The 23,838-nt window shown below is 33.3% G+C and overlaps 1 protein-coding gene across 2 annotated transcripts in view; it reads left to right on the top strand.

The window, feature by feature from the left end:
* The window catches only part of LOC118745713, a 337,897-nt gene that overhangs the window by 43,759 nt on the left and 270,300 nt on the right, over positions 1-23,838 (top strand). Inside the window, exon 1 of one of the 2 annotated variants that reach the window (XM_036479326.1) lies at positions 8,921-9,424. The exons of the other annotated variant lie outside the window; for it this stretch is intronic. The gene's annotated coding sequence lies outside the window, so the exon portion shown is untranslated. Of the gene's footprint in view, positions 1-8,920; positions 9,425-23,838 lie in introns of those variants that run through there. 2 annotated transcript variants of the gene reach the window in all.

Raw genomic sequence — 23,838 nt, 5'->3', positions numbered from 1 at the left:
ACTAAAAGGGCCCATACGCGGCACCAGCATACTGGGTAATTAATCAATCAATCAAGGAATAACTATTTTTGATTAATCAAAATGATCCATTTTCCGCCCAATCGCATATTCATCAACCAGAATTCAATTTGATCAATCAGCAACTGATCACTCACACCCCGATCACCCAGAAATCCGAACTATTGCTTTCTACTTTACAAAACGCACAGCACCTTTTCCCTAGATCCCGCACCTTTGGCGCTTTATTTTAATGATTCGTACCCGGATTATTCGATTAGTAATTGTTTTTAATTAAAATTTAATTTATGACTATCATTAAACCCGTTCCAAAATCAGTTCAAAGCCGAAGGACGCGCGTATGAAAATTTGTTCACCTTTTTCCTTTGTGAACTTCACTCGTTTAATCTCGTATGCAAAATGGCCGACTGGCGGGTGGTCAACAGATTTTATACTCTTGCACTGCGGGAAATTATGGAAAAAATAACGGACTCTGCGGCAATTGGAGCGGTTCCGTTATTTTTTCCAATGGGAATTTGCCGCAGTGCAAAGAAGATTGTCAAGATCGAATGTTCGAGGCTGTCCGGGGTTGCCATCACCCATTTATATAACTCCAACCGGTTTGAGAGCAGCCATTCACCAGCCCCGTTCCCTCACTGACCGTCTTCACAGGATAATATGTATTACATACGTTCTATCAGAGGCAATATTTGTGTAGGCTTTTTATATCTTGATATTACCATTTGTAAGATGGCTTTTAAAACGTATTTTTGCTGGACTTAACCGCAAAAAAAAAAATAAGTAACACCTTGAAAATACATCCGAGTACATACTAACAACCAATTTAATAGGAAACAGCTCGACTTTTGCTTTTACGCTAACGACACACGATCAACCTTGCCTTTCGTTTTCTTACACACATTGCTCTGAGAAGCAATCTCATTGTCAACGCGCCGTCCTCAAGAAAACAACCAACTAATCAGCTTTTAAAGGCCACTTGCTATTCTAAATTGCATTGTATGTTAACTTTTTAGCATTCAAAAACTTAATAATTTTCTCGTTTTCTCGAAATTCGCCTGTCAATGCTGAATAGGTGATCAAAATTGAAGAAAAATTAAAACTTACTTGAAAGGAAGATTGGATGCAAGTTTCCCATTCCGTAGGAGAATAATAGTGTGTTAGTGGAAAATGTGAGTGTATTGAAAATTGAAAGGGGAAAGCTGTACGTGTAACGTCGAAGTTATATTCAAATATCAATAATCTGGTCGACACGGAGCTTTCGTGCAAGCAGCGTAGCTGTCAAACTACGAAGTTGCCGCAACAGATGCCAAGATATAGGCCTTGATATGTATTGTGCTCCATATTCCAACAGATGTGTCGAGTTATAAGTTCCATCCCGTGAAGACGGGCAGTTACTGACAGCTGTCACAAACTATCACTAGCCTCCGCTGGAAAGCGTTTATTAACCAAAAAAAAAGATTAGACGAACAAACCTGCAGGAGCTAGTGACAATCAGCGACACTGTCTGCAAGGAACACAGCTATCGGAAAATGGCAGGCCTTCCATGGAGTTTTGGTGTTGCCGTATGCTCTAGAAAAATTATTAGAGGGTGAAATTAATGACACGGCTATACGCCGAAGAATTAAGTATTTATATTTTGTGCGGCGAACAGTAACCCATAACAGAGTTAAGCCCTTTCCATACTATACTAACGATATATTACATGCCAAGTCCCACTCCTCAATAGATATAAAATTCACCTTGAATTAATTCTTATTTAATTTGTGAACTTGGCTGTCGACTTATTTACATATCATTTCATCTTTATTTCGATGCGTGCTAATTTTGACAATTTACACAAAATAAAAATAAATGTTTTGGTTTTCGAGCTGAAAGACTAATAAAAGGAAACACAGAACTTAAGAATATTAAGTTTTATGAGACAAAAATAATTACTCTTTGACTTTAAATTACGAAAGAAGGTCGACGTAGGGGACAATCTTAACGTAGCATCTCCACAGGCAAAAAAATGTCGGCTAAAATTTTTGTTTGCCAAATATACGTTTTATCAGTGTACTTGCAAAATATTCGCATTCGCAAAAGTTCCGCATTGATTATTGCGAATTCGAAAGCGAATATTCGCAACAACCCTGATATATAGATAGGTATGGCTCTTCTAAAAGTTGGCAAGCCTAATCAAAGATATTTTAAAACTAAATCTTTCATAAATCCCTTTCGATTGACACTCATATTTTAATATTTCATTAAACTTGTGTATAAGTTAACAATCGTTTTCAATAGCATTTTCAACTCCAACTTTCTTTCGCCCAACATTGAGGTACATATTTCAATTAAGTGATGGATTAAAATGACAACCCCCCTAAAGAAATAAAGCCTTTTCAAACCCATTTCAATTGATATACACCTTTTAATAATTTATCTAACTTACTGAATAATTTTAATGTAACTTTTAAACACATGGCAACCCTCTTCAAATATTATAGTTGTTCAAACTAATGACTTCTTAACATCATTTCGTTCGACACCCGTATTGTAATACATATTTCATATTACTGGTATATAAGTTAATTAAATTATACTTTTCGAACAGGTCTCAACCCTCTTCAAAAGAATTTTCAAGCGTTCAAGTTTCAAAACGTTTCTAAATTTCCTTCGTCTGATATTGTGATAAATATTTTAATTAACTGATGAATCTTGTTGAATTTGATTACACATGTGGCGGCCCCATAAATATAATTCAGAAATAAAGTCTTTCCAAACCCATTTCGATTAATAGCAATATTTTAATAATTCATTTTAATTATTAAATAATTCAAATTTTTAAACAGGTGGCAACCATATTCAAACACCTCACAAATAGTTCTAGTGTCCGTAATAAAGATTTCATAATACTTTTTCCCTTGACACCAATATTAAAAATTTTAGTATACCTTGTATATAAGTTAACTAAATTCGACATTTAAAGCAGATGGCAACTCTATTCAAAATATTTTTAAACTAAAACCTTAAATATTTTTCGTATGACACTAAACTTATGATCAGGCATGGGCAGAGAGTTAGCAGGTGCTAAAAGAGCGTAAGCGTTGCGTGTACGTATACAAGCGAGAGCGCATCGATGAGAACACGACAGCATGCAAAATGAATTAGGTACACTAACACATGCTCACTTTTAGCTCACGCTTGTTTGTGGTAGTGCCCACCTCTGCTTATGATACATATTTAAATTACCTAATTGCCTTAATTTAAGATGAGTAGAAGTTTTTAAACTGATGGCAACCCTGCTAAATATATTTCAGAAATAAAGCCCTTTTAAACTCATTTCGAATGATACCCGTCTTTTAAGAATTCATTCCACTTATTAAATAATTTGAATGTAATTTTTTAAACACGTGGCAGCCCTCTTCAATTATTCTATATGTTCAAAGTAAAGATTTCTTAATACTCTTTCGCATGACACCAGTAATTTTATATTTCAAATTACATATTTGCATATAAGTTAATTAAATACGTATTTTTTAAACAGGTGGGAACCCTCTTCAAAATATATATCCTTCGTCTGACTTTGTTATACATATTTAAATTAACTGATGAATTCTCAGAAACAAAGCCTTTTCAAATTCATTTCCATTGATACCAATCTTCTAGTAATTCATGTAACTTATTAAAAAAATGAATTCAACTTTAGCAGGTGGCAGCCCTCTTCAAAATATTTACAGACTACTACCTTCTCAAAATCTTTTCGGCTGGCGCCTATATGGTGATACTTATTACCATTGCATAATTTCCTTAATTCTAATCGAATTCAGTTTTTTAAAGAGGTGGCAACCCTCCTACATCAAGTTATTAAATAAATCCATTTTAAAACCATTTCGATTGCTACCCATTTTGTAATAATTGATGTGACTTATCTATTAGATAATTTGAATTTAATTTATAGGTGACAACTCTTTTCTCTGAGACCTTGTTACATATCCGCAGTTCAAGCCTTTTAATTTGACACCTCATTTTGGAAAATCGAAGAACGATGCGGATATGATGGCATTGATTATTAAATAATTTGAATTTAATTGTTTAACAGGTGACAACTCTTTTTGAAAAAATTAAACCAGTTTGTACATCTACGAAGCGCTTTAATTTGACACCCCATTTTTGAAAATCGAGCGAACGGGGTAGATCTTTTGTCCTGGACAAAAAATCCTTGGGGTGGAATTTCTCCCAAGAAAATACAGGCTAAATTTAAAAGTTCTTTATAATCTCATCTGGGTTTAAATTCCTAAAATGATTTAATAATAACGTTTGCTGTATAAAAATAAAATAATAACCACATATCGTTACCTTAATAATAAAAGGCCCTAAATTTGTTTCAGTGTTTATTCAAAACCAGTGTTTTGCAGAAATTTCCAACTGGTCTTTAGTTTTTATTAAGTTGTATAACTACCTTTCTATATTATGTTATGCGCATGTACAAATATGCCTCCAAATGAAATAAAGTCCAAAATGCCTTGTTTTTTTGCTATAAATTTACGGTGTAATGCAACGTAAAAAACACATCCTGCAATGCGACCGGAACAAGACTCAAATTTTAGCATTTGGTATATTAATTATCATCCATGAATCCCCACTCTCAAATGCCAGTGGCCCCGCGTCGAGTCTTTAGGGTTTCCATAGGAATTACACGTAAGAAAATGAGTTCTTTCCTTTTGATGTCATTATAATTTTCTATGATAAATGAGAAACGCTCGAATCTGTAAGAATATATTGATTACATGCCATTTAAGTATTATGCATGCTCAGATTCCTTAAATGAAAAAACATATTTTGGTATATACTAAATTTGACCTAAATAGGACACGGGATTAAAAGAGGATAATTTAGGAATTTAAATAATCTGAGCCTGCATAATACTTAAATAGCATGTAGTCAATGTATTCTTACAGTTTCGAGCGTTTTTATTTATCCTACAAAACTATAATGACCTCAAAAGGAAAGAACTAATTTTCTTACATGTAATTCCTATGGGGAAACTCGACGCAGGACCACTTACAATTGTCCGAGAGAGGGGAGATTCATGGTGGATCGTTACTATACCAAATGTTAAAATTTGAGTCTTATTCCGGTCGCATTGCAGGATTTTAATACGTGGTCTAATATACATATGTATATAAGTTTTTCTTTTGAAAAAGTGGTTTAATGAGTATTTGAAAGTAAATCAAAATGTAAATTTTAGAAAATATATTACTTCTATTATCTATCAAAAAACCGAATTGGTTTTTTAAATTTGATGATAGGTTATCTTTAATTCCCTACAAAACCACACCATTTCTTATTATTTGTTGTATTTGATTGTTTATAAAAACATGTAGCGGAAAATTTTTTTTCATTGAAAATTCTTACTTTTGTGAGCGCTAACTGAAAAATAAAGATAGATGGCTTAAATTTTGCCATAATTATTTTTTTGGAATCAACAACAAAATTTTTATATGGGACCGAAAGTAAAAAAAAACATTCGTTTTATTGACACAGTCTAATGTACATGTATATGTATATCGGTGAAGTAGCCCCTGCTATTGCATGTGCGCACACAAAGCCTACACGCTTGCGCACTCAGCAGCAATATGTTTGGGCCAGTGTTGGCATTTTTGGTACAATTGTACTTTTATGATACAATTTGGTTTACAATATACTTTCCTACTCCGCAGTACGTACTATACTATAAGCATATATCGCCTCAGAAAACGGATGACGGATGTGCAAAATCACGATTTTGGGATTTTGATGCATATTTACTAAGTTGGACATGCTCTTTTGATTTCTGCAATACATTTTTTATATCTCCCTTAGTTTTTGAGATATTTCGTGCGCGTTTTGTCGTATGTTACATAATATTAATGATTGGGTATGCCTTTTGTTGTATGTGCTGAAAATGTGGCTCATACGACAAATTCCCATACAAATGTAATCTTTTTTTAATCATAAAACATTTGTCGTATGTATCGCAAAACTTTAAACTTACGACAATTCGATGGTCCCTACTATAACGACACAATTAAAATTGGAAATTAAACTAACTAATTTTAAAATTTAAAATTTTTAAATTTTAGCTTGCACTGAGTCTCCAATGAATTTAAAGAAATAAAAATGTACAAAAGACTGAATTTAAGTATTGTTTTTTGTTTTTATATAAAGAAAACGTATGTTCGTAACATATTTACAGCATAAGAGATGTACAGATTTTTTTTATTAAACATATGAATATGTTTTTGTTATGTTTTTTCTAATAAGTAATCATTATTTAATAAATATGTCTGGTTTTTTCATCAAATTATACCATCGTCGTTGGAAAAGATACTTTAGTATTGCCGTATGTTCTATGGACAAAACAAAGTGGTGAGTAAACGCTACTTACGAACAATGTATACGAAATGAAAAGTCAATTTTCTCATTAACGTTAAGAGATATTAAATGTAAAAATATGGAAAATCAAAACTAATAACACCAACTACGTCTCCTTCAAAAAGTACAAAAATCTACCCTACAGTTTCGGATTAATTCGACCCTAAACTTCAAAGTCAATTTTCTCAAAACTGTGTTTTGTAACATTCCGTTTTCTGAGACGACGATATGTAGCTCTGAAAAATTTAATGCGGCAATTTTTATACCCGAGCGCACCTGTGCACAAGGGTATTATAACTTTGTTCACATAACGGTTGTTTGTAACAGGCAAAACGAATCGAAATAGATATAGACAAATGTATACATAAATGATCAGAATGAAAAGAGAAATCGTTTAAGCGGTGACTGTCTGTCCGTCCGTCTGTGCACACGATAACTCGAGTAAAAATTGAGATATCTTAACGAAACTTGGTACGTGCACTTCTTTCTGGCGTAGGACGGATGGACCTCACATATAACGGTAATTTTCAGAAATACGAAAACTGCGATATTTTAGTAACTACTGAAGATTATTCACTCAAAATTGGTATTTGCAATAAGTTTTAGACGAAAAATGAGAATATTATAAATTTTTGGACAATGGGCGTAGCCACGCCCACTTATGGTTACATGTGTATAACTTGGTAACCACCGCACCAATTTCTCCCACGCTTGGCACAGTTGTTGACCTTGGTAGAACATACAAAATGGCCGAAAAGTTTAAAAATCGGACAGTAGCCACGCCCACATCCCCTTATAGCGGTACTTTAGAGAAATACGAAATCTTCGATAAATCAGTAAATATTGAAGCTAATTTATTCAAAATTGATGCTTGCAACAAGTCTTTACCAAGAAATACGTTTATGATAAAATTTTCGAAAATGGGCGTGGCACCGCCCACTTATGATCACATATATGTATCTCGGTAACCGGTTTACCAATTTGTACCAAACTCGGTGTGGTTATTATGCTTGCCACGTAGAAGCAGAACGTTGAGTATTATTGAAATTGGACTAAAATTACCGCCGCTTTTCATATAACAGTAAATTTCAGAAATGCTTGAAACTTCAATATTTCGAAATTTAAGGACGCTAATTTACTCAAAATTGATACACCCCGGCTTACCATGTACCGGTAGCTTTCGGAAAGGTGAAAAACATATATTTAATATTTGCGCCGGGTATTTAAATTTCTGCTCCGCCCGAACTTAGACTTTCTTACTTGTTTTTTATCTTTTTGTCTTCGCCTTCTCGTTTTTGTCTTTGTAAGTTTTGAAAAAAGGTTTTGAATGAACCATTACATCATAGCACAAGGTGTGCTATCAACCTCATATCCCTAGTCAAGTTTTGAAAGAATATTTTCGATACTAAATCTTATTAAGACAAAATTTCGAAATAAGCTTCATATATGTAGTTAGAAACCATGTCATGGTTAAATAAGAAATATCACAACTTTACGGGACTCACATATTGACTAGATTTTACTATTTATTTTATTGTTTTTTAATTTTAATTATTTGTTTATAAAAATATAGTTTATTCGTTTACAAAAACTGTATGAAAATAAGTTTAAATCTTTCAATAACATTAGAAAAATCGACAAACTTTTGTAAAAATTTCGAGCTTTCTACTTAAATTTTTATTAATATTTTGCAGTTTTTTAGCTGATTAAATTTTAGTATAAAAAAGTGCGAGTTTAAAGTAGCTGGAATATACCGTTGATGTGTGGCATTTTTTGACGATGTCGGTCATTTTCTCCCATATTATCTAAGTACGATTTTTTTATGAAGAAAATGAGCAACACCTTCATAAAAAATATATATGTATTAAAAATCAACGATAAGTCGCAGCTATTTTAAGCTTGCACTATATTTCTAGGAAATCTAATTAAAAAGCCCGAAATTTTTACGAAAGCTTGTTGATTTTTTAATGTTGCGCAAAGATTGAACCTTGGATTTTTACGGGTTTTGATAAAGTATAAATTGCAGTTTTGTAAACAAATAATTAAAATTAAATAATTTTAGGATAAATGGCCAATCTTGTCAATATGTGAGTGTCATAAAGTTTTGATAAGCACTTGAAATACTATTAAGATGTCAAGTTGTAGTACTGAATTCAAAGAAGATGTCCCTTTTATCCATTCATAATAACTTAAAAAATTTGCTTGTTAAGAAATGTACCTTAAAATATGTGCATACACATTTATGTTCAAAGTGTAAAATATGTAAATGTACCTACATAAATTTTCCCATGAATACCATCGAATCATTGATCTGAAGGGAATCTATGTATGCATGTACTAAGAAAATATATGAGCAAATTAAAAGGTCGATACCATTTACAGTCGAAAAGTGCAGTTTTTGGATAGATTTCGTACTTAAGGAACAATTTCATTTCCCAACACTGGTTTGGGATTTTACAGCCAGCAACAGCAGCAACAACAACATCTTCATCCGCAAGACAAGAAAAAAAGAAGCAGAAGTAGTTCTGGTTTTGGCATCAACTTTTATTGAACAACCGAACAAAATCACAATCCGTCAACTTGTTAGCGAAGTCGTTGCCACATACTTAATCAGTTGATCAACTTTCATTCGAATTGTACGGTTGCGCGTCTGGACTCTGCACGTATGAACTCCTCAACAAGCGAATCGAAGCGACCAACGGAACTAGCATCAAGCAAGTGAAATAAGTGTCCAAGTGCCCATCGCATTGAATTCCAGTTTCAGGGTCCTTTTTCCAGTATTTGTTATTAAAATTGTTAGTTTGTTTAATTAAACCTCACGTCCGTTGCGAATTCGTCGATCATTGTTGTGCAAAGTGAATGCCGAATGTTTAAATTTGAATTTGAATTTCAAATTACGACCGAATCAGTGTTCATTAAGCCAACAAGCAGAAAGCTAAGAAAGTTTAAAATTTGGATAATGCAAGCAGCTCTTCATGGGCACTCATTCATGTGAAGTGCGAAAGTTGGTCAAGTATGTGCCCAAATGTACTATATATGCATGCCTGTGTGTCTGTTTGTAAAGCAATTGCAGAAGATATGCGACCCTAATACATACTATGTATGCGTATGAATGACAGACAGACAGACGTTCAGACAGTGCGTACCAGATTGTTTTGATTACATATGTACATATTTATGTGTGAAAGTATGAAAACTGGCCATATAAACAAATCGGGGCTTCTATGCCTAACCCAGCACTTAATACTGAACGGGATACCAGCGCTTTTCTTGTCCGAGGCATTTCTACATATATGTATTTCTTGCTATTGGTCTAGAAACTTTGTCGACACATGCATCTACCCACACACTTAAATACATAGTATGTACAAGTCAAGATTCGCAACAGAAAACTTTTGGAAATATTTACAATCTGCAGATTTTAAAAAGCCTACGCCACGATTGCGTAGTGAAGACTTAATTTTGTCTAAAATTTTACTGTTGTGAACGCTGAAATCGAGTTGAGCGTTGACATTCACACCATAGTGAAGCTAACATCCGGTTATAATGTTTTAGGTATGTCATGCTGCTACTTTCTTTGCCACGAAAACTAGTATATTAGTATAGTAGTCAGTATCTGGCAGCTGCTGTGGCTATCATTTGAATTCCTTTAATTTAGTTAAATATAAGATTTTTTTTGTGCCTATTATAATTCACTGAAAATAAAATCTGCGTAAATATGACGAAAACTTGCGTACATTTTACGAAAGTTTTCGTAATTTTGAGCCACGAAAGTTTTCGTTGATTGTACAAAACCGTTTTTGTACATACTACGAAAATATGAGACATCTGATCTTACTACATTTTACGAACGTATTCGTACTATTTACGCACGAATTTCGTACTACTTACTAAAGAATTTCGTACTATTTCTTTAATTTTTTACGAAATTTTTGTAAAATGCACAAACTAGTTCGTATATTTAACGAAATTATTTTCCTAAAAACTGCGGCTGTTTCCATTCCGATTGCTTTCATTCACCACACTGTAAAAAACATAAGACGAATAATAACACAACACTTTTATTTTGCTTTTATTCCTAATTTTAAGCGTTTTTCTTTAACAAAATGTTTTGCAATGTTTTTATGTAGAGGTATTTGGCAGATTCGCAGCTTCTTCGATGTTTGTTTCCTCCCTCGACTATAAATTAAAGGAAAATTATGAGGCGTCTGAAAGGCAAGTTTCAGTGGAAAATCATACATGTACTTACTTAAAATTTCATAAAGGAGTGCGTCTGTTCTTGGCTTGGGCTTGCCGTTGATAGGTAACTGATGAAATTGCCTATTTATCAAAGTCCCACATTGCAGCGCAAGGCGCATCGTAGGCGATGTTAAAAACATTGTATGCTTAAAAGCATAGTATATCCACAGCTTTAACATTTGACTTTATATTGTATCTTTATCCAGCAAAAGCTTCTTAAAACTTTTAAAATTATATTATACTTCTCACAGTAGCCAACCAGTAGTTTCGCAATGACACGCAGTACATAAAAATACGATGAAATATTAAACTGACGGTAATTTAGTATATTGTACGAAAATAATCGTCTGTTGTACGAATTAAAAAAAAAAACGTTTCTGCATTTGTTCTATGTACGAAAGTATTAAGTAAATTGTACGAATACAGAATTGTATATTTCGTAAATTTTAAAACCTTACGTAAATATTACGAATGCCTTCGTACAATATACAAAATTATTCGTACAGAGATTTGTTCAGTAGTTTACGAAGGTGTTTCGTAAAATAAACGAAAGATTTCGTAAATTTTACTGAAAAAAGGCTTTACGAAAGTCCTTCGTTATATTTACGATTGGATCGTAAAATCTTGTTTCGTTGTGAAAAATGTGTTCGTATTATGAACGAAAGTTTCGTACATTGTACAAAGACCAAGACTACGAAAGTTTTTCGTAGCACTTTTACGAAATTTTATTTTCAGTGTTTATGCGGTTTTTCACAGCCATGCTTCTGATAATTAATTTGTCTTTGTATTCTTACACAATTCATGTATTTATTGTGGTATTTTTTTGTTTTTGGTTAAAATACAGATACAATTTTATTTATTTCATTGCTGTTCAGTTTTACGTAGTCTTGAAGTGAAGAAGCAAATTGTTTTGTTTTGCTTAATATTGCCTCACTGGATTTTTTATGCGGATTTTTAGAATTTTTTACATGAAGTATTTGAATTTATGCGGTTTTTGTAAATGCTGGAACGCATTCCCTGTTTTTGTTTGAAACTAAAGAACTTTTTTTGCGGCTTTCTAAGGAGGAACGCATATACCGCATAAAAAAAGACCTAAAGGGCCGTTTACATAAGACCTTCCTTGCTTTGCTTGACAGTTCGAACTTTGACAACAAAGCGTGAAGCGTAGAAGGTATGCTACAATAAACGCTTTGACAGCATCTGCGTTCTCCTCTTCCTCCATATTTTATCTCTGTAAAATAGATAACAATATAATAAAATGCATTAATAATAAAGATAATAATTCGTATTTACCTTATTTTTGTCATTAAATGCAAATGCAAGCGAACGAGAAAAGATATATGTAGACACACGGTGCAGCGAACAGAGGTGGCGCCGTCAGTGGTACCGCTACTTTGGTTTTGCCGATTTTGACAGTTGTGGTAACTTGTAAACAAACCTTTGTTTACAAATCAGCGAAAGAGAAATTTAATTATATGTGAAAAATCAGTTTAAATTGTATTAATTTGCAATTTGTGAGTGATTTTTGAGTTGAAGACTGCGTAAAAACTAATAAAATGAAGTGCTGTGTGTTAAATTGCGATAACCGTCAAGATGCAAGATGCGTAGATGCAAGTGTAGCGCTGGGACGAATCGGTGCATTTTGTGTACATAGGGCACGGCAAAGCCGTTCCCGAAATGTTTCTTTATTATTACATTAACAGCATTTCCTCACAATGAGTTTGCTTCTGCTACAAGCAGCCTCCATTAGCAAGTTAACTAATCAATCCCGCGGAGATGCTGCCGCAGTCGTAATTGCAAAGCAATGGAGTGCACTAAAACGTTTGCTGTAGCAGCCACAATTGCAAAGCAATGGAGTGCACTAAAATGTTACCTATTCTCTAATAGATTAGGTGAAAAATGCAATATTTTCGTGTTTAGCAAAATTAAAACACGTTTTTCGCTGTAAAGTGAACTGTTTTGGAAGTTTTAACTCGTTCTTCTTTTCGCTCTATTCTTTGTTTACTTGTGGTACACAAATGTCAACGCCCAGGACGGCGCAATCTTGTATTCTATAATTCTTGATGTAGACAGCTGATTGCCAAAGCACGCAAAGTTGAGAGTTGCCCATGATTTTTCTTCGCTTTGCTTTCCTCACATTCTATTTAGCAAGACTCATATAAAATCATGTATTGAACTTATCTGTCAAAGCGGAATTATGAAGCAAAGCGAAGCAAAAGTCGTATGTAAACCGTAGCTGGGTGTTTAGGGTAGAGATGACCAAATCTGCATATATGTGTCGCGGGCGACTGCGCCTGCAAAGCTGTTCACAGCGGGCTAGGCAAGCGCGTAAGAAAAAGTTATCGGAAGGGGAAAACGAAGTCAGAAGAATAGCGAGTATACATATGTATGACAAAGCACTTGTTGCAGTGATGCCAGAAATAAGCATACCCAAACCTTTACCAGAGCTGGGCAAATGCAATTACATTACAATTACAATTACATTCCTCAGTAATTGTAATTAGTATTCAATTCCTTTAGTTCACAGCAAAGGAATCGATTACTTTTTCAATTCCTTGAAGTAATTTCAAATGGATTGGTTTTTATCTTTAATTCCATTTAATTATTATTGTAATTGGAATAAATTACGCGCTAGTAATGTAATTTCTTTTATTTCAATTTCTTTGAAAGGAATTGAAAATGTAAGTTTTTTTCCAGTTCCTTTGAAAGGAATTGAAAATGTAAATGATTTTTTTCCAATTCCATTCCTCAAAGTAATTTAAAAAGTAATCGAAAAATTTATAAAAAAAAATTTTTTTACTGTTGAGTTGCAATAGCTTTGTTAAATTTCTTGCTTGCTAACTGCCTTGAATAAACAACTTATACCTAAGTAGTATTACTAATTGGACTTTATGAAAACTGAATAGCTTAAACTATAGCTGTTCAGTTTATAGGGTAACGGTTAAATTTTCCAGATCCTACCGCGAACGCGCTTCGAGGCAGATGAGACCCATAAATGTTGCTGCCTTGGGCACTGCTGTTTTCTTGGACTAATCCCTGCGTATCTATAAAAATGCACTGAGTTAATTGCGTATATTATGGTACCCTTAATTCTACCCAAAATGGCGTGCCTTCTGTGGCCTTTGAAGTACTCTTACTGGTATCCTGCGTTACAAATGAGGATAGAGTCCGCTTGAATTACGAGCCCTGTGGGCACGGTTGCCAGAAGCAATTTTTATTTTGTACCAGTTTTTAGCCTAAAATGTACCAAATGAGAAGATAATGTACCGACCAAATTATTAAATCTATAGTAGATAAATTTTGTACATATGTGTGTTTATTCTGTTGAATTCAACAGTTTTTTTAGAATACAATTCACGTTTTTATAAAAGATATCATAAAACTGGGACATGTACGTGAATCAGTTAAATAAATTTTATTAGAAAAATTTTTTTAAGTGCTTTCACTTATTGGAATTAACTTTTAAGCATCAAACTTGAAACAATAACTTTACATAGTACATAAATCCATTTATATTTTTTATTTACCCATAACTTAACTGCGACTTGAGATCTTTTTGTTTCATTTTATGATAATTTTATATTACACATTTGTATTGTTAAAAAAAACCTTTAGCTGACCAAACGCTGTGAGCCAGTGTTTGGTTTTTATTTAGTTCTTTCGCCAGCAATATATTGTTTAGCATTTTCATTTCAAGTTTATTTCTAAGTTTAGTTGTAACAAGGCTGAGATCAAAAACCTTTCTTTCCGCAGCTGCCGAGCTGTGAGGCAATGACATTAAAGTATTTACAAATTCAACGAGTTCTTTGAAACAGGATTCTCCAAGCCCATTTTTTATAGCAGACACTTTTTCCCAGAAGTCTGAAATGTCTGTACAACTCTCGTAATCTAATTTTGCGGGTCTTAATTGCATCCATTGAGTTAAAATAGTATCAGGATCGCCTGGTACAAAATATGAAAATTCATTTAGTAAAGGCTGAATTGTAACTTCATTTTGGCAAAGAACTTTACTAGGAGTAATTGTGCTTAAATTTTTAATATCTTCCCTTCCAAAATCAAATCTGTTTACAAAGGGAAATTACTCAAGATTTTGACTCTTTAACAGCCAGTTCCACGAAAGCAATTTAAGTGAAAAATTATTTAATGTTTTTTAACTTTATATGTAAATTGACAGAAAATAAAAAATAATTTTCCATTTAAATTGCTGGTGAAACCGGCTGTAAATAAAATGTACCAAATTTTGAACCTATGTACCAATGTACCCACCGGAAATTAATGTACCAAATTTGGTACAAATGTACCATCTGTGGCAACCGTGCCTGTGGGACTGGAGAGCCTACCTCATAAGAGTTTTATAAACAAATTTCATGGCTATGGCTAAATTTTGATGATAACACTGTAACGACGCTTAAATTACACAAAAAACGCCGAGAGACGTAAAATTAATTTTAAGTAGTATGTTACGGATCTGTATACCGCTTTTTTTAGATAAGGTCATTTAGTCAAGTTATTTTCATTTTAAGTTTTCATTGCGAATGAAAAAAATTCAAACTTTAACATGGTCATACGGTCATGTACGATATGGCGTATGGGTAACATTATTTCCTGCTAGTATTTCATACAAAAAATTATTGCACTTTCACTTAACCCTTACAAACTTGTTTATTTATCCATCGATTTTCATCGGTAGTAGTGTTTTAAGCCGCAAAACAAGCAGATATTGGCTGGTCTATACTAATATATATTTTGAAAGGAGTTTTTTTCTGTTTGCAAAGCTCGAGAAAAGCCGTACCGATTTTTTTGAAATTTCGGAATCTACTGCAGACTTTCCAAGGATGGTTATAGGCTAAACAAAAGTTTCGATATAGAAAGGGGGCGTGGCACCTCCCATACAAACCGAATTTTTCAAACTGCATATATTTGTGGTAGAGGACTAAAACTGGGTATGGTGATATATACATATATAAGACCAATTCCATACTCATGGAGAAAAATTTGCATGATTGGAGAATGGGGCGTGGCACCTCCCATATAAACCGAACTTTTCATATTGCATATTTCTGGAAGTGTTCATGGTAGACTGTAAACCATTTTAAAACTCTTTAGTTTGACATCCACATGCCAACATTTCATTTACATTATCAATTTAACTGAGTTACAATTTCCAAATAGGTGGCAGCCCCCCTCAAAAATATTTCCAACAGTTATCTTTCTTAAACCTCTTTAATTTGATACCCATATTGTAATATTTTATTTATTTTATCAATGTAATTTAGTTAAATTTCCAAACAGATGGCAACCCTCCTCAAGCATATTTTCGACAGTAAGCCTTCTTAAAACTCTTTAGTTTGACACCCACATCGTAATATTTCATTTTTTTTTAACAATTTGACTTTCTTTCTTAAACATCTTTAACCTGATACCCCTATTGTAATAATTCATTAATTTTATCGATATAATTGGGTTTAAAAATTTTAAAATAGGTAGCAACCCTCCAAATTTTTGCGATATCATTGGTTCTGGTATTATACCGGATAATAAAAAAAAAATTGTTCAAATCGGTTCAGCCGTTCTCGGGTTTTGATGACCGTGACATACGAACACAACATTTTTATATATATAAATAGATATACATAGAAGATGTTCAATGTGTGCTTTCGATGAAAAAAATTTCCATCGATATTTTAAATTTGTGACACTCAATGGCTAGAGGCGTCGCCTGAGTGCATTCTTTCGTATACTTATGTATGTGCCAGTTTTACCGTTATATATTTTTTATCTATTCGTTTATTCCATGGGGTATTCATGCTTTATTTAAATTTAAAAAACTAAATTACTATACCGTTTTAAAAATCTGAAAATTCACTGCGGGAAATTTTTTTATCCTCTTTTTGTCTTCGCCTTCTCGTTTTTGCCTTTATAAGTTTTAAAAAAAGGTTTTGAATGAACCATTATATCACATTCCTTGGCAAGTTTTGAAAGAATATTTTCGATACTAAATTTTATTAAAACAAAATAATGAAATCAGCTTCATATAGAAACAGTGTCATCGTTAATTAAGAAAGAGATATTCTTAAATATCATAACTTTACGACACTCACATATTGACTAGATTTGACTATTTATTTTATTATATTTTAATTTGAATTATTTGTTTATAAAAATATAGTTTATTCCTTAACAAACACTAAATGAAAATAAGTTTAATCTTTGAACAACATTAAAAAAAAATCGACAAACTTTCGTAAAAATTTCGAACTTTCTATTTCAATTTTATCTCTTAATATTTGACGGTTTTTTAGCTCATTCAATTTTAGTCTAATAAAGTGCAAATTTAAAGTACCTGTGATTTACAGTTGATGTATGGCATATTTTTGACGATGTCGGTAATTTTCTTCCATATTATCTAAGTATGTTCGTCGATGTTTTTAATGAAGAAAATGAGCAACGCCTTTATCAAAAAATAAAAAATATTAAAAATCAAAGATAAGTCGCAGCTATGTATTTTAAACTTGCACTTTATTTGAATTGATCGGGCTACAAAACTGCATGTTCAAAATATGTATTTATATCAAATCTAATTAAAAAGCTGTACGAAAGTTTGTTGATTTTGTTAATGTTGCGCAAAGATTAAACCTTGGATTTATACGGGTTTTGTTAAAGTGCATTTGTATAAACAAATAATTAAAATTATATAATTTTAAGATAAATGGCCAATCTAGTTAACATGTATAAAATTTTGATAAGCACTTGAAATGTCAAGTTTTAGTACTGAATTCAAAGAAGATGTCCCTTTTATCCATTCATAATAACTTAAAAAAATTTGTTTGTTAAGAAGTGTATCTTAAAATATCTGCCTTGACATTTATGTTAAAAGTGTTAAATATGTAAATGTACCTACATACACTTTCCCGTGAATACCATCAAAGCATTGGTCTTGAAGGGAATCTATGTATGCATGCATGCATATGAGCAAATTAAAAAGTCGATACAATTTACAGTCGAAAAGTACAGTTTTGTATAGATTATAGATTATTTCCCAACACTGTGGGGACCTAAGCAAAATGGCCTAGTGTATTTCGCAAATATTCAAATACATAATCCACCAACCGATAATTTTATATATTCATTAAAAGATAATTTGTCATCAGTCTGAAATAAAAAAATTATAAATCGGAAGGGTAAAATAGTATTGTGTTATTAATTCAAAAATAAAGAGTTTCATTTCACTGAAGAAGGGGGGATCTATCCCCCCTCCATATAAAACACAAAAAATTAAAATTGTTTTTCACTTAAATTTCTTTCGTGAAATTGGCTGTAAGATGAAATTCCTTTACTGAATAAAATGTGAGGAATAGGTACATTAAATATATTGTGGGTTGTTATAAATTTATTTAAATTTTATTTATTACCAAAAACGTGTGTAAAATATACGTCTGTACAATTTTTACTAAATCAAGAAAATTATTAAACGATAATAAAAACTTGGCGCTTTTGTTTTGGAAAAATGCGCTTTTTCTGGTGTGCTGATGCCATACTGGCTCAGCTGTCGCAAAAGTACACATACATACACGCCTTTTTACTCGAAAATAAGTGCAAAATCGCGACTACTCCATGCATGCATGTAAAGAGTACTCCCTAATTACCAAGGAGTACTTCAAAATTAACCACAATTCATAAAAAAATATGGTCCAATTAACATTGCGATGTCCTAGGGCTGGACCATATACTCCATCTATGTATTACATCAGAGTAGCACAAAACTACACCAACATATTAACAATTGCAATGTTGTTATATTTTCTCGTTTGCACACGCTTTTGTTCTTCACTTCACAGATGCTTTTTCTACATTAATAAAAACCAAAACAAAAATAAAAAAATACATGATGTCTCTGACGGCATTCGAAACTGAACATGCTGGGAGCTAACCACTACCAGCGAGCATCTCTATACGTTCAGCTACAGCCAGATATGCAAATGTTAGAACACGAGCAGTGATCGGGTAACAGTAAGCTGGTGCAGAGGAACACTTTTGTAAGTACTCCAATATACCACAAATAGACTACACGGTCCAACGATTTTTGCAGGGACGTTGCCATCTCCGTACCAGTGTTGCCAGGGCTTAAAAAATAAGAAAGCTAGATCGGCCGAATAAAAAAGCTAAATGGCCCAAAAAAAGGTGAAAAAATGCCAGCCGTTTCAACATTTCATTAACTCTTATGTACAAAGAGGTGGTAAAAATGTACCACCGAACAACGAAAATGTAAAGTACCAAAGAACATACGATCATGAAATTTCATGAAAGCCTTGTGCAAACATTTTTGAATCTCATACCGGTTAATAAAACCATTTTATTATAAAGGGGCTCTTTTTTAGGATCTGAAAACCCACAGTCTTTAAAGACAAAGTAGTGGTACATTCGTACCACCAAATATCCTCATACATTACAATACGGTTACAATCGTTAATGTTTCAATTGAACCGCGCATAGTGAAGAGCAAAGCGTATATCGACTGCTGAGTGGAAGATCGACCTATCTCGGCAGCCAGCTCGAAAACGCTCTATCTCAAAAAACCTTTCAAGAACGCCCTATTTCAGAATTTGGTTAAAGAACGACCTATTTCGAAAAGCGGAGAAGTCACTTTTTTACTCAAGACTCAATCTCTCAAAAAGAGTGGGTTTGGTCCAATTCCCAGCCAAGTGCTGTACAGTGTAATTTAGTGCTACTGCAAATATTGTAGAGGATTGTCCTTGAAAAAATGCTAGTTTGAAAAAAAGGCTAGAAAAAAGCCACGAAGCTAAATCCTAAATTTCGAAGCTAAACGACAAAGAAAAAGGCTAAATCTTGCCTCAAAAAGGCTAAACTGGCAACACTGCTGCGTACACCCTGCAAAAATCGTTAGACCATGTAGTCTATTTGTGGTAAATTGGAGTACTTACAAAAGTGTTCCTCTGTCATGCTGTTGCGGATCAACTCGTGTCTCTGCATCACCTTATAGTTACCCGATCACTACTCGTGTTATAACGAAATGTGATTGAAGTTGAGCATTTGAAAGCACATTTGCATGTCTGGCTGTAGCTAAACGTGTTGAGATCACTGTTGCCGTTTTGGTCCAAATGGCCAAAATTCGGCCCATTTCTTTTCGTTTGGTCCATTGGTCCAATTCTTTTTAAAATGGTCCACTTCACAAGCCTTTGGTTAGGTTATTATCACCCTTTCACTTCATGCAATAGTTAGGCGTTTTCAATTTTTTCTATTTAATTGAAAAATATTCCGCCATGTTACTGATGCGCGACGATCGTCGACGATAACGATGACGATATTCCGCATAGGGCCGATTGGCAACAGCTGCTAAAAGTGTGAAGACGCATTGCACTGATCTTCAAATATGGCATGGCTAATCATCTGTCAAGGCACGCTACAAAAAATATCGCGGTTTCTTGCTAATTTGAATTACTCGGCGACCAATATTAAAGTGGCTGGCAAAAATATGGAAAGGTAGCAAAACTTAAATCATAGCATTTGGCACATGAAAATAATATTCGATTTCTATCTTGAAATTATTATACCACATGAAGTTCTTTCTGACACTGATGTCCTGCATTGGTAAATGATGCAGACATAATTGAATATCAAGTTCGGAAATTGAGGCTGAGTGAAGGTAACTTCAAAAACTGTACCAATATACATAGAACGTTTTTGGGATGAAGTAAGTTTGATTAAAAATGGATTGGGTGAAGCGGCCTGTGGAGAATTGTGAGATTTAGTTCATAACATTTTTATTCTGCCTAGCAGTTCCGCAGCAGCTGAGCGCAAATTTTTATACCCGAGCGCACTTGTGCACAAGGGTTTTACACCTTTGTTCACATAACGGTTGTTTGTAACAGGCAAAACGAATCGAGATAGATATAGACAAATGTATACATAAATGATCAGAATGAAAAGATAAATCGATTAAGCGGTGACTGTCTGTCCGTCCGTCTGTGCACACGATAACTCGAGTAAAAATTGAGATATGTTAACGACACTTGGTACGTGCACCTCTCGGCGTAGGACGGATGGTATTGAAAATGGGCAAAATCGGACAATAACCACGCCTACCTCCCATATAACGGTAATTTTCAGAAATACGTAAACTGAGATATTTTAGTAACTACTGAAGATTATTCACTCAAAATTGATATTTACAATAAGTCTTAGACAAAAAATAAGAATATTATACATTTTTGGAAAATGGGCGTAGCCACGCCCAGTTATGGTTACATGTGTATAACTTGGTAACCGCTGCACCAATTTCTTCCAAACTGGGAACAGTTGTTGGCCTTGGTACAACATTCCAAATAACTGACAATTTTTAAAATCGGACAATAACCACATTCCATATAACGGTAATTTAGAGAAATAAGAAATCTTCGATAAATCAGTAAACATTAAAGCAAATTTATTAAAAATTGATGCTTGCAACAATTCTATACCACCGCCCACTTATGATCACAATTATGTATCTCGGTAACCGATCTACCAATTTGTACCAAACTCCGTATGGTTATTGCACTTACGACGTGTAAGCAAATCGTTGAAAATTATTGAAATCGGACTAAAATTACGGCCGCTTTTCATATAACGGTAAATTTCAGAAATGCTTGAAACTTCAATATTTCGAAATTTAACGACCCTAATTTACTCAAAATTGATACACCCCGGCTTACCATGTAGCGGTAGCTTCCGGAAAGGTGAAAAACATATATTTAATACTTGCGCCGGGTATTTAATGTTCGGCTCCGCCCGAACTTAGACTTTCTTACTTGTTCATTTTTAGTTTTGTTTTTGGTTGTTATTAAATACGAAAAAGCATCTGTGAAGTGAAGAATAAAGGCGTATACAAACGAAAAAATATATCAAGAATGCCATTGTTAATATGTTGGAGTAGTTTGTGCTACTCTGATGTACTGCAGAGATCGAGTATATGGTCTTGTCCCTAGGACATCGCAATGTTAATTGGACAACATTTTTTATATGAAATGTGGTTAATTTTGGAGTTTGAAGGCAGCTCACTACTCTCGCCTAGCCCTACCGCGAGCTCGAAGTTGCCTGCGACGTCGGCTGCGTGCACCTCGGGGATCAAAAATCAGTTCACACCCTGCAAAAAATGCGACTAATCCGGGATGACTCTGGGAGCAATTGCAAAGGAACATGCGACTAATACCACTTTTTTTATTATTACCTTCCTTTTATTAGCTCGGGATGTAACTATGTAATATTGATGCGCCTAAAAGATGCAGCGATTTCTATTCTCAAGTTACATACCTGATGACAGTACGAATGGAATTATAATAGGGAGGTTTTAGCTTTTTAAACTATAATTTTTTATTTTAAAAATTACATTCTGTTGTTGCCATAAAAGGCATTTTATGTCGACTATGAAGGAATTAAAATGGTGATTACTATAAAACACAATTTTAATTAAATTTTATGTTACCAGGCTGGTCTGATCTACGTGATTTGTGTAAATAAAAACTACGTTATTTCACATTCTGGCCCAACGTTTCGCTAAAACCAGAGATCGAAAATAACCGTCACCAAGTGTCCCATATGGTGTTTACCACTGACACAAACACTCTTCTCTCAAGCAAAGAGTGTTTCTCACCCTGGCAAATCACTCTGTGCGATCTTTTTGTGTTTTCCGTTGTGGGTTCTTTATCAGCTGCTAAAATTTCCCCTGTGCAAAAACACTTTGGCAGGGACTTTTATTTTTAAGTGTCTTAATTTGTGGGTTATTGTAGGACTGAAAAATATAAGTGGGCGTAATAAGTGGAAGCAAAGCGCTAGGAATTTCTTTACACGACATATACGTACACATACATGTGCGAACATTTATGACAAAGAAGAGAGCGTGCACATTCTTAATATGATACACCGAAAATAAAACTATGTTCACATATCAATATTATCTCAATCAAAGCTCGTTTTTTAATCACCCCGTTTACACAGGCAAATCTCAGATTATTAGCCCTCAAATTTGTTGTGCTTGTTATTCTCACATCTCAAGGAAAAGTTATGTTTCTTCTCTGTGCCACCGTGATCACGTTTTTCTGCTATAATAAGCAATATAAATATATTTTAACTTAACATTTTATTAAAAATACCTTTACAAACCTCTTCTACTTGCTTTTTTTACTTTTACATTTGGCATTTCTCCTCTCTTTCGCAAAAACAATCGATAAAACTAGGATGGACACCGAAAAGTTATCGGTTAAATCTGAGATTATTTTATAATTACAGATTAACAAGGGACGAATTTTATATGGCTAATCTCTTGTTATAATTACAGATTAGGGTGTTAAGCTCGAAAATGCGGATAATCTACTTATATGTGAACCTAGTATAAGCTATTTTATTTTATTGATAAAGAAAAGGATAAAGGGAAAGGTAAAAATAAAAACAAAAACAAAGATGCGTAAAGATAAATGCAAAAATGAAGACCAAGGTAAATTTAAAAATTTTACTAATATAAGGGCAAAGGTGAAGGGGAATATGTAATGTAGAAATTGATAAACATAAAGATGATAAAGATAAATATGAAGAAAAGATGAGGATGAGTAATGATGAAAATAAAGGAGGAAAGATTAAAATAAAGGTAATTATAAAGAAAATTATATAGAGTCACAGAGACTCAACTTGGGAACTGTTTCGGGATTTTCGGTATTCTCGGGACTTATCGATGTAATGATCGATATTTTTATCGATTTTTTATCGATATTTTTATCGATTTTGTTATCGATATTTTTATCGATTTTGTTATCGATATTTTTATCGATATTTTAACCGATTTCGTTATCGACTTTGTTATCGTTATTGTTATCGAGTTTGTTATCGATCTGGGTTTCATTTTGTTATCGATATTTTTATCGATTTTGTTATCGATCTGAGTATCGATTTGGGTATAGATTTTATTATTGATATTTTAATCGATTTTGTTATCGATATTTTAATCGATTTTGTTATCGATAATTTTATCAATTTTGTTATTGATAATTTTGTTGATTTTGTTATCGATATTTTTATCGATTTTGTTATCGATATTGTTATCGATTTTGTTATCTGTATTGTTATCGATTTGGGTTTCGATTATGTTATCGATATTTTTATCGATTTTGTTATCGATCTGAGTATCGATTTGGGTAT

Source organism: Rhagoletis pomonella, unplaced genomic scaffold, assembly GCF_013731165.1.
Source record: "Rhagoletis pomonella isolate Grant_MI unplaced genomic scaffold, Rhpom_1.0 Rhpom_scaffold_00009, whole genome shotgun sequence".
Classification (NCBI taxonomy): domain Eukaryota; kingdom Metazoa; phylum Arthropoda; class Insecta; order Diptera; family Tephritidae; genus Rhagoletis; species Rhagoletis pomonella.
The sequence above is the reverse complement of the archived record's forward strand: the minus strand, read 5'-3'. Positions and strand labels throughout refer to the sequence as shown.